Source organism: Arvicanthis niloticus, chromosome 6 (assembly GCF_011762505.2).
Source record: "Arvicanthis niloticus isolate mArvNil1 chromosome 6, mArvNil1.pat.X, whole genome shotgun sequence".
Lineage (NCBI taxonomy): Eukaryota > Metazoa > Chordata > Mammalia > Rodentia > Muridae > Arvicanthis > Arvicanthis niloticus.
Genome location: NC_047663.1, coordinates 76,659,933 through 76,676,471, shown reverse-complemented (window position 1 = coordinate 76,676,471; position 16,539 = coordinate 76,659,933). Strand labels below are relative to the sequence as shown.

The 16,539-nt window shown below is 43.8% G+C and overlaps 1 protein-coding gene across 2 annotated transcripts in view; it reads right to left on the bottom strand.

The window, feature by feature from the left end:
* The window catches only part of Adra1b (adrenoceptor alpha 1B), a 118,975-nt gene extending 104,059 nt beyond the window's left edge, over positions 1 to 14,916 (bottom strand). Inside the window, exons 1-2 of one of the 2 annotated variants that reach the window (XM_076937020.1) lie at positions 14,760 to 14,901; positions 12,337 to 12,401 (exon numbers count right to left, since the gene is read on the bottom strand). The gene's annotated coding sequence lies outside the window, so the exon portion shown is untranslated. Of the gene's footprint in view, positions 1 to 12,336; positions 12,402 to 14,759 lie in introns of both variants that reach the window. The other variant, XM_034504272.2, reaches the window with a different exon arrangement.
* Between the last annotated feature and the right edge of the window lie 1,623 nt (positions 14,917 to 16,539).

The window sequence follows — 16,539 nt, the reverse complement described above, 5'->3', positions numbered from 1 at the left end:
AACAAGATCTGTAGTGGGGAGCATGGAGAAGGCCTTTGCTTACAGAACTGCAGACTGAGTCTCCTGCAGAAGGCCCTTCCGTGCTCCTAGACGATCGTTGCTAAGCTAAGGACCATTGCAGACGAGCTAAGCCGAAGTTCCTCATTTCCCCAGCCCTGGTTGTTGTCCTCAGCCAGTGGGCCCCCAACTCCTTTCCCAACTCCCTGAGACCCAGCAGTCCCTGGATGTCCAGGAGTTTGGGAGCCCCTGGCCCCAGCCTCATCACAGGCCCATGGGCCCCCAACCATTTGTTCCTGACTCCTCTCTGTGGTTTTCCAGTAGCGACTGGATGCCTGGGAGCTTGGGAACCCCAGATTCAGCCTCCTACATCTTAGGCTGTGCCTGCCTATCTCACCCTATTTTCCTCCCCCCAGCATATTTGCTTCAGCCACACCTGCACGTTCCTACCTCCGTTCAACCCGTATGCGGTTCTCTCTGCCAGATCCGCGCCTCGAGAGAAACCAATTTCCCTGTTCCTCCTAACCATATTCCTCACCTCTCTTCTCCTTTCCAGCCTGCTGTTCGTATCTAGGTATTTTTTTCCCACTGCCATTTTCCGTCTCTGCCACACGGACTCTACGGACGATATTTTTTTATCCTATTTCAATACATCCCCTCCATCTGAAAACATCCTTCCTCTCCTGTAGCCACCTCCTCCAGCTCTTTGCGTTTGTCTTTTTTGTCCTTTGATCGTATCTGGGAGATGGTACTATGGTGCTTTGGGAGCAAGTGGCAGCATGTGGTGTTCTATGCTTCATCTGCAGCACTGTAGGACATGCCTATTGAAGGATTTTTTTCATTACATCAGATGAGTTCAGAATGAGATATACGATAGTCATGTCTAGGAGACTATGGCAAAGAATGGGTTTCTGCTTAGGACACAGAGTGTATTTAGATCTGGAACATGGCTGTGACAGATGTACATTTACAGAAAGCAGCATGCCAAGAGAGACACACAGAGTTAGGGAATGGGAGCGGGTAGAGTTAGGAATGGGAGAGGGATGCAGCTTCTCCTACTGGTCTCATTTTGCAAGTCTCTGGAATCTTCCCACATAGCGCTTTCTTCTACTCAACCTGAACTTTTTCTCGAACAAGCCAGGACAGACTTTTCTTCTTCTGGCATCCAGCCAGTACTTAATTAAGACAAAAGACTTCATGCAGTAAGTCATGACACCATCTCCCCACAACAAGGCTCACTCTTCCCTTCATCCTCCCAACTGGCGTTTTATCTAACCTGAACTGGACAGCAGTGCGGGTACCAGCCCAAGGGATATAGCGATGAGCAAATGTATTTGGAGATTTGAAATTTTTTCAAGTGTGAAATGGTTGAGAGTCCAGTTCAGGGAGGAAGCGGCACAGTGGCTGTCACCGGCTATTTGAAAAGCAATGATAAGAGGAAGGAATTAGAGCTGGTGTCTCTCTTGCCAGAGGACATAAGAACACTTATGGGTAGAGGTGAAAGGGAGGCAGACTGGGAGTCAGCATTTCCAGGAGTGTTCCCTATTGATTCTTGGATAAAAAGCCTGGGTTTTTCTAGTTTTGGAGATATGGTACCTTTAAGAGGTGGAGCTTGGAGAAAGGTCCTCCAGTCAAAAGGGAGAACACTCTTTATGGGAGCACTCATAGCCTATGGTAAAGTTTCAGGAGAATGAACTGGCAGTGGTGCCTCTTAGTCCCCCTTGCTTCTGCATGAGTGACTCCCATTGCCCTCCACCATAAGACCATGTCGGTATACCACTAGCTAGAGCTGAGCCACCACAGGTGTCGTGCTCTCAGCCACTATGCTTCACAAGTAGCCTGCCTCAGGCGTTCCATCCCGGTGTCAGGAAGCTGTCTGACGCCAACAGCTTGCCTTGAGCTTTGCATTTTTTTCTACCCTGGAACAGAATGACGGGTGTTCCCAGGTCTGAGGAGTACAGAAAGCATTCAATGAACATTGAGATGAAAAGGTCACTTGGACTCTGCCCCAAATTCCCGTTTGGAGAGCTCACTGCTAACCCTTACAGCTTCGGTGATTTTAGGAAGGTTGTTTAGCTTCTCTGGAGTAGGTTTGCCATCTTTGGACACTGGGACATGACACGGGCTATAGTTGTGCGGGGCTCAGTGGAAACCTGGCTGGAAGAAGAAGGCCCCAGGAATCATTGCCTTCCTTGTTCTCTTTCAGAAAAAGCTCTGCTTTTTGAATGAAATATTGCTTTCTCAAGCTCTGCTGCAACTCAGGGATTTTATTTGCTTTAAGCAATGGTAGTCCACAGAGACACAGGAGAAAGCGCCTTGTTCGCCTTGCTTAGCATAGGACAGTTCTGCAGAGAGGGTCCTGTGATGTAACAGGGAGTCCTAGCTAATCTAATGGCTGTCATCCTGGATCTGCATGAGAGATACTTCTTTAAAATTAAACAACCCATCACAGGAGACAGAGATGCGAAAGTGCACACACACACACACACACACACACACACACACACACACACATGTGAGTTCACATGGACAACACCTAAGTGGATACTCATGAGATGCAGTGACAATGGACACGTGTGGCTCTGACCTCCACACCTGCCTAGACTCACCCTCCCCTCAGAATCAGGGGGATGCATGAAGAACTGGCTTGTGGGATGAGTCACAGAAGCAGCCAGAATGAAGGGCAGAATTTGGCCTCTCTGGGGATCTTTATTTATAGCTCGGACTGTTCAAGAGGGAGGCTGAAACCATTCCCAAGGAGTACTACCAATGGAGAGTGATTGGATAACCGAAAGATGTCATTCCCACTACTGTGTTCTCTTGCAGGCAGGCGCCTGTTGCTCTGGAACCTGGAGAAGTGCTGTGTCACTCCAGGGCTGCAGAGCTACAGGGAGGAACTGAGCTGACTGTCTTCCAGCTGCTCCTTCATCAGCTGTTGAACCCCTGTCCCCAAGGTCCAGGAAATCTCTATGCTAATCTGAGCAAATCTTCCCAAACCCCAAACAATAGAATCTCTCTAGGCTGACAGAGGCCACTGATCATGAAGGATGCTGTTTTGATTCAAAATGACACAGTCTAATCCTACATCCAGATGCCCCTACCTCTGTCATGCTTCTGTAAGAAACAGAACACGTGACATGGGAAATATGCACCCAGGGACCTGTCCTGTTTTTCTGAGGAGGTGGTGCTTCTTTGTTGGTGTGTGTGTGTGTATGTGTGTTATACATATATGTGTATATGCGTATATGTGTGTAGGCAAAGGCCAGAGGACAACCATGTCTCTCAATAGCAGCTGCCAACCACTTTATTTTTTGAGACAGGGTTTCCCAACGTCTGGAACTTGCCAAGTAGGCTAGGCTGGTTGGCTAGTGAGTGCTTGTTTCAGGGCTGGATTCACTAATGTGTGCTACCATGCCCAGCTTTTCTTTTATTTGGATTCTGGAGATAGAACTCAGATTTTTGTGCTTTTAAGGTAAGGGCTTTGCTGGCTGAGCTATCTCCCCAGCCCTTTGTCAGATGTTGAAGGACACTAGAAAACCAGGAGTTGTTGGGCATCAAGCATTTTGGGCAGGCCTTAGGCCTCATGCATTGTGACTCACAAGTGCTTAGAACTCTTCCTGACACAGGCAGTGCTCAAGAGGTTAGCTGGGAGAGGGACACACATGTGATCTTGTCAACTTCTTAGTTACAAAGGCCTCATAGCTTCAGCTCTTAGGTAGGGTACATAGTACCGAGAAAAAAAAATTCTCTCAGGACACAGACAGCCCAAGGTTCTAATCTTGACTCCTCCACCAGAAGACCTTTGGCAGACCCAATGCCTCAAGCCTCATTTTGTTCATCTATAAAATGGAGAGTCATGGGTACCTATTGATTTCTGAGGATCATAAAAATTAGAGACGGTGCCAGCTTACATGGGTAGCTTACTATGACATATGCTGCCTAAGAGAAGGGAGGTGCCACTGTCATCCAACTCAACACTTTAGTTGAGTTGATTCTTCAGCTCTCGTTTGGCAGCACTTCAGGACTTCTATGGGGTCTGTTTGGTTCATCCGTCGCTGTGACAGTTATTATTTTTTGTCTACTTTACAAGGTACAGAATTACCTAGGAGACAAACTTCTGGGCACGTTTATGAGGGAGTTTCTAGACTGGGCAAATTGAATTGAGAAGACCCACTCTGACTGCATGTGGTACATTTTATGGGATAGTGTCCTGGACTGAAGGAAAAGAAGGGAAAGAGAGGGCTGAGTGCCTTTTCTTTACTGTGGTTGCAATGTGATTAGGTGCTTTAAAACTTCCACTGCCATGCCTCCCCCACCATGATGAACTGTACCCTCAGCCTGTGGGCCTCAATAAACCTTTCTTATTTAAAACACTTCCTTAAATTCAGAGTGCTTTTAACTAAGAAGTTGACAAGATCACATGTGTGTCCCTCTCCCAGCTAACCTCTTGAGCACTGCCTGTGTCAGGAAGAGTTCTAAGCACTTGTGAGTCACAATGCATGAGGCCTAAGGCCTGGCCAAAATGCTTGATGCCCAACAACTCCTGGTTTTCTAGTGTCCTTCAACATCTGACAAAGGGCTGGGGAGATAGCTCAGCCAGCAAAGCGCTTGCCTTAAAAGCACAAGGGGGATGCTCAGGGTGTGCATCCTCCTTCCTGTTCATTAATGTCAGTTGGTTCAAGTGTACCATGAACTGTGTTCTGAGCCGAGACAGGAAGCTCTTGGACTGGACACCAGCTGCTCAGTGCAAACCTCAAGCTGTGACCCTGGACCATGACTTTGGCTGCAAGCCATGAACATGGCTTAGGCAACACTCTGCTACATGCTCTGGACTCTTGATCCCAATGGGTCACTCTGCGCCAGATGGCCCTGACCTGGAGATCACCCTGGCATTTGGTCTTGCCTGGTGGTTTGCTCTTTTAATTTTGGGAACTAATGAAGTGATAGGATCCTGGTCATAGCATCTGAAGATATCTAAGTGCACTCATCTGTGTTGGAGGACACACAATTCTCCCAATGTGTCTCCAGGTGGCTCCCAAGGGAGGACAAAGAACAAAGAGGGCCAGGAATCTAGGAATCTCTAGGGACAAGGGAGATTCAGGAGCTGAAGAATAATCATTTCCAAAAAACAATCAATATATTTTTTTCCTCAGAAGAATATATATTTTTTTGAGACAGGATCTCATGTAGCACAAGCTGGCCTCAGACTTGCTAAGCAGCTGAATCTGAAGCTATGTAGTTGAGCATGATCTATCTTCTGATCCCAGTTCCGAGTGCTGGGATTGTGTATAATTCCAAGTGCATAGTCATATATCATTATGTACAACTAATATAGTTCTGGGGACCATTCCCAGGGCTTTGTACACGGGCAAGCAGTCTTCCTATGGAGACACATGCTCAGCCAGAGACTAGTCACCTTAATGACACAATGCCCATTATTTGTCTTCAGGGTTTCAAGAACCCTTTATTTGGGCTCTCCCTAGACTGAGAAGAATGCAGTAACTACTAAAAGTTCAGATTTTGTGCTGGGCGTATCTGAACTTACAATATGGTTTGCTTACTGGCTACTTTGGGCAGCCTTGGGTGAGCTAAATCACCTTTGGGTGCAGGCTTACGAAGTGGAATTAGAATGGGACCGACATTACAGAGTTAATGAGAGCGTTAAACCAGATCACGAATCTAAGTGTCTAGAAAAGAATTACGATTGAATGCCATTTTTGGCCTTGTGGCTATGCGTTTGTCAAGAGAATTTGATGAAATGAGGGATTTAATCCTAGAAGCTGGAGACCATGGTGCTGACACAGGGCAAGGAAACAGTCATTTTTTCAGTTTTTGGAATTTGATGGATGTGCTGTTGGGTTGGGTGCATAGCAACCAGAGAGTCTGGAGAGCTCCCTAAGGACAGCCTCCTGGGGCAACATTCCAGTCTGGTGCAGTATAAAGGAAGGGGTTCAGAATGAGTCCTTCTGCTGCCTGGGGCCTTGCAGAGCCACCAGCTTTGCTGGGTTTCTTCCATTTTGGCAGGATAACTTAATAAGGGGATGTGCGACATGTAGTGTCAGGTGTGACAGCTTTATATGACAACTGCTTCCCAGGATGCATAGCTCCGAGTTGCCTGAGGGTGAGTGAGCTGAGGTATGATACAGGGCCAGGCACTGAGTCCCTATGAGTGATTCAGCCCCCTGTTCTAGCACATCTAAAGTATTTTCAGAAAAGCATTTTAAACAAACAAACTGACCTTCAGACCACAGCACTGAGTCTCAGGTCTACTCCAAAGGGCAATGTCTTCTGCCCATTAGAGGAAGAAAACATGGAAAATTCTAGAACTGGGTCAGAATGAGGAGCTGCTTCTACTGGCTGGTTAATGTCTGAAACAAGCATGAGACCCTAAGGATGAATGGGAGGGTAGGCAAATTTGTTAAAAAAAAAAAAAGATGATACTAACAGCAATCCATGTAGAAAGTCATATAGAAAGGACAAAGAGGCCTTAACTCTATCACACCATGTCTCTCAACCTCTGCAGTCTTCCCCAGGATCCCAATTGTCATAGAATGTTAAGACACCCTACATGGCTATGCCTTCCCCAAATGGTAGGTATCATAAGCTCCTGCCACCTTTCAGATTCCACCAGATTGTATGTACAGCCATGTGTAAGATGGACTCCCCTGTTAGATCCAAGGGATGGACTTTGTGTGTTTTCATTCAAACATGACAATCCTGTTCTTATAATGGGACCTGAGTCAAAGGCTTCTAGAATCTTTTGGAAAATTTTTGCTTCCAGAGAAGAGTAAGGCATGGCAAAAGATATTCTGTTTTTTTTTCTTTTGTACATTATCATATAAAAATATAGGGTTTGGAGCTATGGTAGCTGTTTTGCCAGCCAAGAAGAAAGCAAATATATATATATATATATATATATATATATATATATATATAAAATTTATATTATATAATATAAATATAATATATTACACTATATACTATATAATATATTTATATATTTATTATTATATATTATATTTATATTATACATAATATAAATATATATATTTAAATATATATAAATATACATATATATGTGTATATATACATGTGTATTTATTTATATTCAGAGCTTTGGTGTTCTCAAGAGCTGTTCTAACCCTGTAATCACCATGTTGACTTTTGTTAAATAAAGCAACAAAATTCCATATTCCCACCTGTCCCAAACAGCTGAACATGAGGAAAACCTTTTCTTATTTAGTCTTCCATCTTTCCTCCTTTTCTGCCTTAATTCAAAGGACTCAAACTTATGTATCTGTAGGGTCAGGGCAATATCTGAAAGTGTATAAAGGAGGCTATTCGGAGACTGGTAGTCTCTTGTAAAAGAGTGCCTGTAGCTGGTGGTGTCGATTCTGATTCTGGAATGCTATGCCACTGAGACCAGATGTTTTTAATTTTTAGAAGAAACTAGAAGCTAGATTTTTGTGTGGTATCTCCCGGTTTTGAGGTGAATGTTTAAATTATCAAGGAAGAGGTACTACAGGCACCAAACCAACATGTCCATACACTGTCAGCCTAAAGATCACACAGCCGTACTTGACTTTATCTGCATAATTCCAGACCCATGAATAGTCACCCTCTGCCACAGACTTCCTCCATGTAAACTATGTCTCCACAAAACAAAGTAATAGGACAAACAACAGTGGGTTGAAACCATGAGCCACAACAAATCTTTTATTGTGTAAATCCCTTATTTCAGGTGTTTTGTTGTAAAGCTGGAAAGCTGAGTAACACAAACCGGGTTGGAGGGAGCATATCTCCATCCCACCATTGCTGTGACCAAATGAATGACAAGAAGCAACTTGAGGAAGGAAGGAATTCTTTTGGCTCACAGTTTGAGGGTATAGCCTATCATGGAGGGAAGGCATAGAAGCAGGAGCTTGCTTGAGGTATCTGATCATGTGGCATTCACAGTCAGGAACTAGAAAGAAATGGTTGCTGGTGCATAGTTGGAGGTCCCAGCCTATGGCACAGTACCACTTGAATTCAAGAGAGGTTGTCTTAGTTAGGGTGTTACTGCTGTGAACAGACACCATGATTAAGGCAAACCTTTAAAGGGCAACATTTAATTGGGGCTGGCTTACAGGTTCAGAGGTTCAGACCATTATCATCAAGGTGGGGGCGTGGCAGCATCCAGGGAGGCATGGTGCAGGAGATGCTGAGAGTTCTACCTCTTCATCTGAAGGCCACTGGTAGAAGACTTGTTCCCACGTGGTTAGGAGGTGTGTCTCATTACCCACCCCTACAGTGACACATTTCCTCCAACAAGGCAACACCTACTCCAACAATGTCACACCTCCTAATAGTTGCCATTCCCTGGGCTAAGAATTTTCAAACCACCACAGAGGTCTTCCCACCCTAGTCAAACCTCTCTGGAAAACCCCTCATACCGACACTTCATGTTTCCATGAGGAACCTAAACCCAGTCAAACTGACAATGAAGATTAACCAACCACAGCAGTCATGAAGCTAGGACATTGAATGCAGTTTCTAGGACTTTGCTATTTTATATGGCTTTATCAGTGCCAGGAAGAGCATGGTATTTTTCTCATAGCAGCTTTCCGAGTTTCTATTCATCTGAGTGAATAATCAGTTTTTTTTTTTTTTCTCCAGAAAAATGAAAACATTTCAGGGGAGTGTAAGGACACTACAGTAAGTGGCCTGCATTGAAGGATAATGTGTGTCAATAGTTTTTTGGTGGGAAAGTTCAACCAGATCCCTCTAAGGAAGGCCTGGGTAGCTAGGGACATGATACCCCCTTACCCCAATGAACATCCTATGACCCAGGAACCTGGCTCACTGCCAAGAGGTGCCAAACAAGTTTTCTAATTTCACCCTGCCAGTTATAAAACCAGAGACCATCAGGTTTGCCTCTGGGTCATCAAACGGAGTCTTTAGAGCCCCTTGATGACATTTTGTGTCAGAGAACAGCTAACAGGAACTTCATGTGGAGTGCTGTGTACAGCGCAGCGATGGTCCTGGATGACAAGAGAGCATGAGTCACCAATAGCTTCAGGAATTTGGAAGAAATGCCAATGAGTCTGTGAATAATGGGTGCAGTTCTGACACAGGAGGAGGCAAAGGGCAGATATTAGTTGTCGGGGAGGAAAAGTGGGGGTAGGAGAGGCCAGCTCCCCTACATGGCTACAGGGTTTGAACAGCTTGTGTCCATAAGATGGGATCAGGGTGAGCTGGAATAGTGAACAAAATGAAGATTTTTTTTTCCATTGGAAAGAAATATTATGCATAGGACCTGGTGGAGAATCCTTCTTGAGGGGCCGAAGAATAGTTTTGACAGCTCCTAGAAGCTCTGTCGGGCTCTGGGATTTTAATCATGGCTATAGGAGATGACAGGTACCAGTGAATCTGAGTGCTTCTGAAAGCTTCTTGGGATCTTCAGATGGAACATTCTATAGAAGTTCAAGGACAACTTAGCTATGTTTAGAGGGCAAGTCAGAGTTGCTAAGGAGCACGAGAATGTGTCTGTATTAGTCACATGTAACAGTGGCAAGATAACTGAGAGAAAAGACATACAAGAGGAAAGACTTATTCTGACTCAGTTTTAGGACCTTCAATCCATGGTCATTTGTTGCTTGTATGACTGCACTGTGAGGCAGAACATTACATTAAGGGGCATGTGGTAGAGGCTACTGGTTCCCTTGGTGGTGTACTGGAAGGAAGAGAGAAGAGGACAGAGAGGAAGATGAGGAGGGGGAGGGGAACATAATAGACCTGTAAAAGTCAAGTTCTCAACAACCCACTTCCTTCCACTAGACCTCACCCATTCAGGTATGACTTCATCAATGGCCATGTAAGAAGTCCTTGAGATATAATCAAGACTCAGTATTGCCACTTGAGGACCAAGTGGCCATTTTACACCTAGACTACAGTGTTTTCAAACTTAGTGGAGAAGTGCCATTAGGTCAGTAAGTTGTTCAGAAGACAAGTTTTTTCTCTCCGTAAAACAAGTGATAAGGTCATCAAGCTAATGGCTGTGTGTTTCCAGATCTGCCCATCAGTACTTCCTGGAGATTTGTTCTCCAAAGAGGGCAGCAGGGAACAATCATCCAGAATATAAGCCTTGCCATCTGATGATATATTCATTCACCAGTGTAAATCAACCCAAAAATTAGTGTAGAGATAAAAGCTGGTGAAACTATGTCCATCATAATACATATGGGCACCATTTGTAACTGTATGTGGATGGAGGTGTTTTGTGCTAAGATAGGAACAGTGAAATTACCAAAGCTTACTGGAAGCAGGGTTTAATATTAGGGATGGATGCCTGGAGGAAGGAGAGAAAGCAAAAGAGGACAGGGAAAGAATTTGAGACAGCATCCTCACTAGAATGGTCTCCCAGTGGGTCTCTGTGGCAAAATCTTTAGTGGTTACTGACCCAGGCCATTGTGGAATGGTCCCATTCTGGCCCTATCTGCAGCTGATAAGACTAAATACAAACTATTCTAGGTGTTTGCTGTCAGTAATTTTAGCTATGTGTTCCTTTCTGAAGGGAGTTATGAGTGGTGGGTCACTATATCCTGTACAGAGTCCATATCCTGAATCTGGAGAAGGCTTTCTGCTAATGATTTGTGAAACTGTCTCTTAGTGCCTTGAGCTAATTCTTGATCACAGCTGTTGGACAAAGTCAGTGGAATTCTCATGGTGTTTGAGAGAGCAGAGGATAATAAGATTGCAGGTCTCAGATGCAGATAATTTAGCCTTCAAATTCATACCAATATTCAACTGTTATGGTTAATCTTGCTTGTCAACTTGATATGCCATAGAACCATCTAGGGGACAAGCCTCTGGGAATGCCCATGAGAGGCTCATCTTGACTAGCTTGACTGAGGTAAGAAGAGCCACCCGAGGGCAGCCCCATTCCATTGGCTTGAGTCCTGGACTTCATGAAGCGGAGATGGATTAAATAGCAGTTCCTTGATGAGATCTTCTCATTCCTCCCAATCTAGGGTAGACTGCCTCTCCCCTGTGTCATGTACTGTCATGGAATCTTTTCCCTTCACAGTAACAATCAAAATGGGAAATTCTACTTTATGTGTGTGTGTGTGTACATGTGCCATTTTTTCTAATCCCCTTTATGCCCTTTTACCTTTTGATTGACTATAACCCTGGAAAGGTGATATTCATGCTTGTATTCTTGATTCTGGTGATCCAATGTCTAGCTCAGATACGCTGAAGTTATCTATTTTAGTGGTCACAGGTTACACGACACTGCTGTGAACACACTGGATTGCATACCATGCTCCCAAAATGCTTTTCACAGATCAACTCTCTTCAGCTCTCCAACAACACTATGAAGCCAAAACTGCTATTCTCTTCTATAGGTAAGAGAGCTGAGTGTGTCACCCAGTGACAGCACGTGCCTAGTATGGATGATGCTCTGGTTTCACCCCCCAGCACTGCTCCCTACCCCACAAAACACATTTTACAGATAAAGAAATCAAGATACAGAGAAGCTACCTCACTTCAGATTTTATAGCTAGGAAACTTTCAAAAGAAGTTGGTATTTAAACTTGGGCATGAAGGTTCCTGAGACAAAAAGTGTTCATTGAATGACTCCACGTAGTTCATGATAGAATGGAATTAGATCTCTGGACGTTTCCTTACCTGAGAGATAAAGACATCTGCCATCTAAACAGAATTGCTGAGGAATTTGGGGAGCTTAAAAAGGAGAAATACTTACATATAACACCTGGGGCAGAAAAAAATATCCTCCATAGCATCCTAGGTTAGATTTTATCCATTCATCCATCATCTATCCATCCAGGCATCTGTCCATCCATGTTCCATCTATCTATGCATACATCCATCTATTACATGTGTACATGCATGTTTGGGTACATGTGTGTGCGCACCTATGCTAGAGATCAGCCTCCACTGTTGTTTCTCAGGAACCGTCTACCTGGTTTCTTTTTGAAACAGAGTCTTTCATTGGCTTAGAGATTGCCTGTGTGGCTATCTTGCCTGACCAGTGAGCCTCAGGGAGCCACATTTTCTGCTTTCTCAGCTCTGGGATTACAAACGTGTGCCACCACGGTGTCTGTGGCTTTTTAATGTGGATTCTCGATATCAAGCAAGCTTGCACACATCCAGTATAGTGAGTGGCAAACACTGTGCTGACTTAGCTGTCCTCATAGGCCCTGCTTTTCATTTTGCCAAAGAAATGTTGCAGATAATAAGCAGTGATCTTCATCTTTGTTCTTAGTATTGAATCAGAAGACAGGAGGAAACTTTCTAGTTATAGTAACTGATCAGAAAAGACTTTCTGAAGAGACTCACCTTGGTGCAGAAACAAGCCCTTGGCGAGCCCACTGTGAGATTCAGGGTGTATGGTCTAGCTGTGTCTGAACAGAGAGGAAATTCTGTTTATTGCTGCAGAAGAGATACAGGGGTAATACGTGGGGAGGATTGTAGAGACACGAAGAATGAACTAATTATCCAGGCTAGGTTATGCTCTGTATACTCAACCCCCAGACTGTCATTGGACAGTCATCAGTGAATTTGAAAACTTCAGTGGAAACAGATTTTCTTTGAAGTAGCATCTCACATAGTTGAGGCTGGCCTTGAGGTTGCTATGCAGCCAAGAGTGCCCTTGAATTCCTGATCCTCCAGCCTCCACATCTCAAGAACTGAAGTTACAGGCATACATCCATCATGTCTAGTTTATGTGGTGCTGGGAATTTATCTCAGAGCCTGGTGCTTGTTAGGTGAGGATCCAACCAACCAATTGAGCCACACCCCCAACCCACAAATAGAAAATGGAGAAAGGACTGTTTCTTGGAACCCATGGTAAAGTGAGATTAACAAGGCAGATAATACAAGCCACAACACCAGGAAATGTCAAAGATCTTGAGAACCATTTGAGATTTTGCTGCACTCTAGAACCCAGAGTTCAAAGCCTCATCACTGAAATTGCAAGTTTTTTAGGGAAGTAAATGTCTATCTCTGGTAACATCTCTGAGAGGATGTTGTAACGATTCCGAGCAGAATGAAGAAAGATTAAGAATATATTTCTTGAGGGCCAACCCTCTGCAAGGCATCCCTGGGTCAGACATTCTTCAGGGATGACAGAGGGAACGTCCTTTTTAATGATTTATTTATTGTTTTGTATGTGCATTGGTGTTTTGCTTGCATGCATGTCTGTGTGAAGGTGTTGGATACCCTGGAAATGGAGTTACAGACAGTTGTGAGCTACCACGCAGGTGCTAAGAGAAGAAGCTGGCTCCTCTGGAAGCACAGCCAGTGCTCTTGACCACTGAGTCGTCTTTCCAACCATGTCAGGGAGAATTTTAAAGCTGACCCATAGGACTGCTCCTCCCATGGACTCTGCTTGGGAACCTCTCTTTCTTCTACCACTCATTCATCAGTTCCTGGAGGAATCAACCCAGCCTATTCCTCCAACAAAAAAACCTCCGTGTAGGAAGTTTCTTTTCCTTCCTTTGCCTGGTCAAAACTTTCCAATTACAAAAGCTGTAGGGTGTCTTTAGGAGTAACCTGAACTCAGACTTGTGAGGAAATCTTTGCTCTGGAACTTTCTTGCTGTTGGACTTAGGACAAAGCCCTTATATCTTAAGAGTAGCTCTCATTTTGGTGTATGTCTCTGAAATGGTTTTTAATGTGCCTGTCACTGTATACATGGTAGACACGAGGATAAGTAGGGTTATTATCCATGTGTAGCTTTAGTAGCTCAGCATGGTGCTTGGAAGTCTATAGTTTTTGAGTGAACACAAAACTCTCCGTGCTGGTCCTGGGAAATTTAGCTGTGTCATGAATATGTTATTGAATACATTTTTATTTATATTTACATTTATTTATTTATTTATTTATTTATTTATTTATTTATTTAGTTTTTCGAGACAGGGTTTCTCTGTGTAGCCCTTGCTGTCGTGGAACTCACTTTGTAGACCAGGCTAGGCTCAAACTCAGAAATCCACCTGCCTCTGCCTCCCAAGTGCTGGGAATAAGTTTTAGGAAAAGATAATTTGTCAGCTTGTAAGAAACCTCATCACACCTTGCTACCACCTCAGAAATAAATTTAGTTAAATTAATTTTATCAAGGACCTCCTATTTGAGAGTTCACTCCGTGGGTAACCCCAGCTGGGGCTACTTGCCTTTTCATGTGTGGACTTTAGGAGGAAAGTATTTATGCTTTATAAAGGGAGTTTAATTAACACACAGGACTCAGAGGCAGCACAGATAAGCATATTGAAAATAAGGAATTTTGGGACAAAGAGGTAGCTTTCTGAGTTTCTTTAAGCAGAAAACAAAAGCTGCCATCGTCAACGGTCTGTGGAATCACTAAGACCATGGTATCTTTCTAAGACTTCTGGGAAAATGCACTGCAGTGGTGAGGGGTATAGCTCTCTGGTGACTTCAGCATGAGAAACCAGATCATGAGATAAATTCAGACAGCAACTGTGGAAATTAACAACCAATGCGGCGACAACCCTTATGTAAATATGTTTCTCCTTTACATCTCATAAAACCTCCTCCCATTCCGGAATGTCTTACGCGTGCCTGCTGTATTCATTGACTTCTTGTTTTCAGAGTTCACTTATGGTTGAGACGCCACATCCCACAAGATCACATAAGGATTAGAGAAAAGCAAGCGAGCCAGATTTCATAGGGAAACAAACGAAAAACCCAAAGTTTCAAAAAGTAGATTCATCTTGGCTTCAGCCACTTGAGAGCTTTGTACTCACCAAAGGTGTTCGTCCCAAAGAAAATGCTGTTTCTGTGAAAATCCTGAAGATTTCCCGTTGCCACGAAGCTAAGACCAACCCAGTGTTAGGTCTGCAGAGATGTCCAATAATGTCTACTATCCCCCAAATACTTTTCTTTTCCCTGTAAGTGAACTTTGCTGTCAGGTTGCTGAAATCTTCTCCTGGTTAATGATTGGACAAAAGCATTGACAGGAGGAAGCACTATCAATCTGGTCGTTTCTTTAGTAGGTCCTAAGAGAATAGGGCTTCAACATTTCACGGACCAGGGGAGAAGTTGATGATCAGAGAGGTGAAATGACTTGCCTGAAGCCACACAGCTGGACTATGGGAAGCTAGATCAGTGGTGCTCTACCTGGGGGTCGACTATCTGATCCTTTCACAGGGGTCACCTCAACTCATTGGAAAACACAGATATTTACATTATGATTCATAACAATAGCAAGATTACAGTTATGAGGTAACAATGAAAGTAATTTAATAACAATAATTTAATGGATCACAACAACATAAGAAACCGTGTTGAAGTGTGGCAGCATTAGGAAGGTTGAGAAGTACTGAGCTAGATAAGCCAACCTCAGAGCAGCATGGCCTGGGCTTCCTGTCAATGATCCTCCATCTTGTTTCTGTAGAAGTGGTAACATTGTGTATTTCCTGTCCTTTCTTCTTTATTTCATTTATTCCTTTCTCTTCTCCTCACTTCCCCTCCCCTCCCCTTTTTTCTTCTCCTCTCTCTTCCTCTCTTCTCCTCTCTCCTCCCCTCCCCTTCTCTCCCTCCCCCTTTCTTTTCTCTCGCCTTCTTCCCATCTCTCTCTTGAGGCAGGGTCTAATGTAGCTCAGGCTGTAGGTGAGAATGCCCGTGAACTCCTGCTTTTCCCGTCTCTTCCTCCCACGAGTTGGGATACAAGAGTGCACCACCACAACTGACCTGTATTGCATTTTTCATCTGAAGAGGTTTTGGAGCTTATTGGATAGAGTTTCTATTACTGACTTCCTTACCAAGGCTGAGCCACTCCAGGGATTCAGGGCATGCTCGCAAATGCCAGCAAAGCAAGGTTGGTTGAGGATTAGAGGACTGGCTGCCAGAGTAGTACAGTGAGCTGTTTCCTCAGTTCTTGGTAGAAGTGTCCAAATGACAAGGATAAGAGTTTGTGCAAGAATGAGCTCACAGAGACTATGGCAACACACACAAGTTCTGCACAGATTTAAACTAGATGGGGTCCCAGCACTGAGACAGGGAATTGGACATGGGGTCCTACTTATAATCTGGAAATGATTTCCAGTTGATATTCACAGACAAAGGGAAAGTAAGTTTTCTCATATACATATATCCCATTCCAGGAAAGGCCCCATGTCCAGGAATAGTTGGCCAACACAAAACACACTCTGTTTTTTATTTTATTTTATTTTATTGTGGACTTTTTGCTTTGTTTTGACTTTTTTGTTGTCTTATTGGTCTTCTGCTTGTTTGTTTTGGCTTTCAGTTTTGTGGGGCTTTAATTTTTGTTTGCTTTGAGAGAGAAAGAGGGGGGGGAGAGAGAGGGAGAGCGTTAGTTCAGCAGGTAGGGAGGTGGGAAAAAGCTGTGGGAAGATGAGTAAGGGGGAGACATGATCAAAATGTATTACATGAAAGGTTTCAACAAAAATCAATCCCACAAACAAATAGAAAACTGGAGTCTAATACTGTAGAATTCTAATAATATAGAAATCTAATACTATTTTTAATTGCTATTATTATTCTCATTTCACCTAACAATTTGTT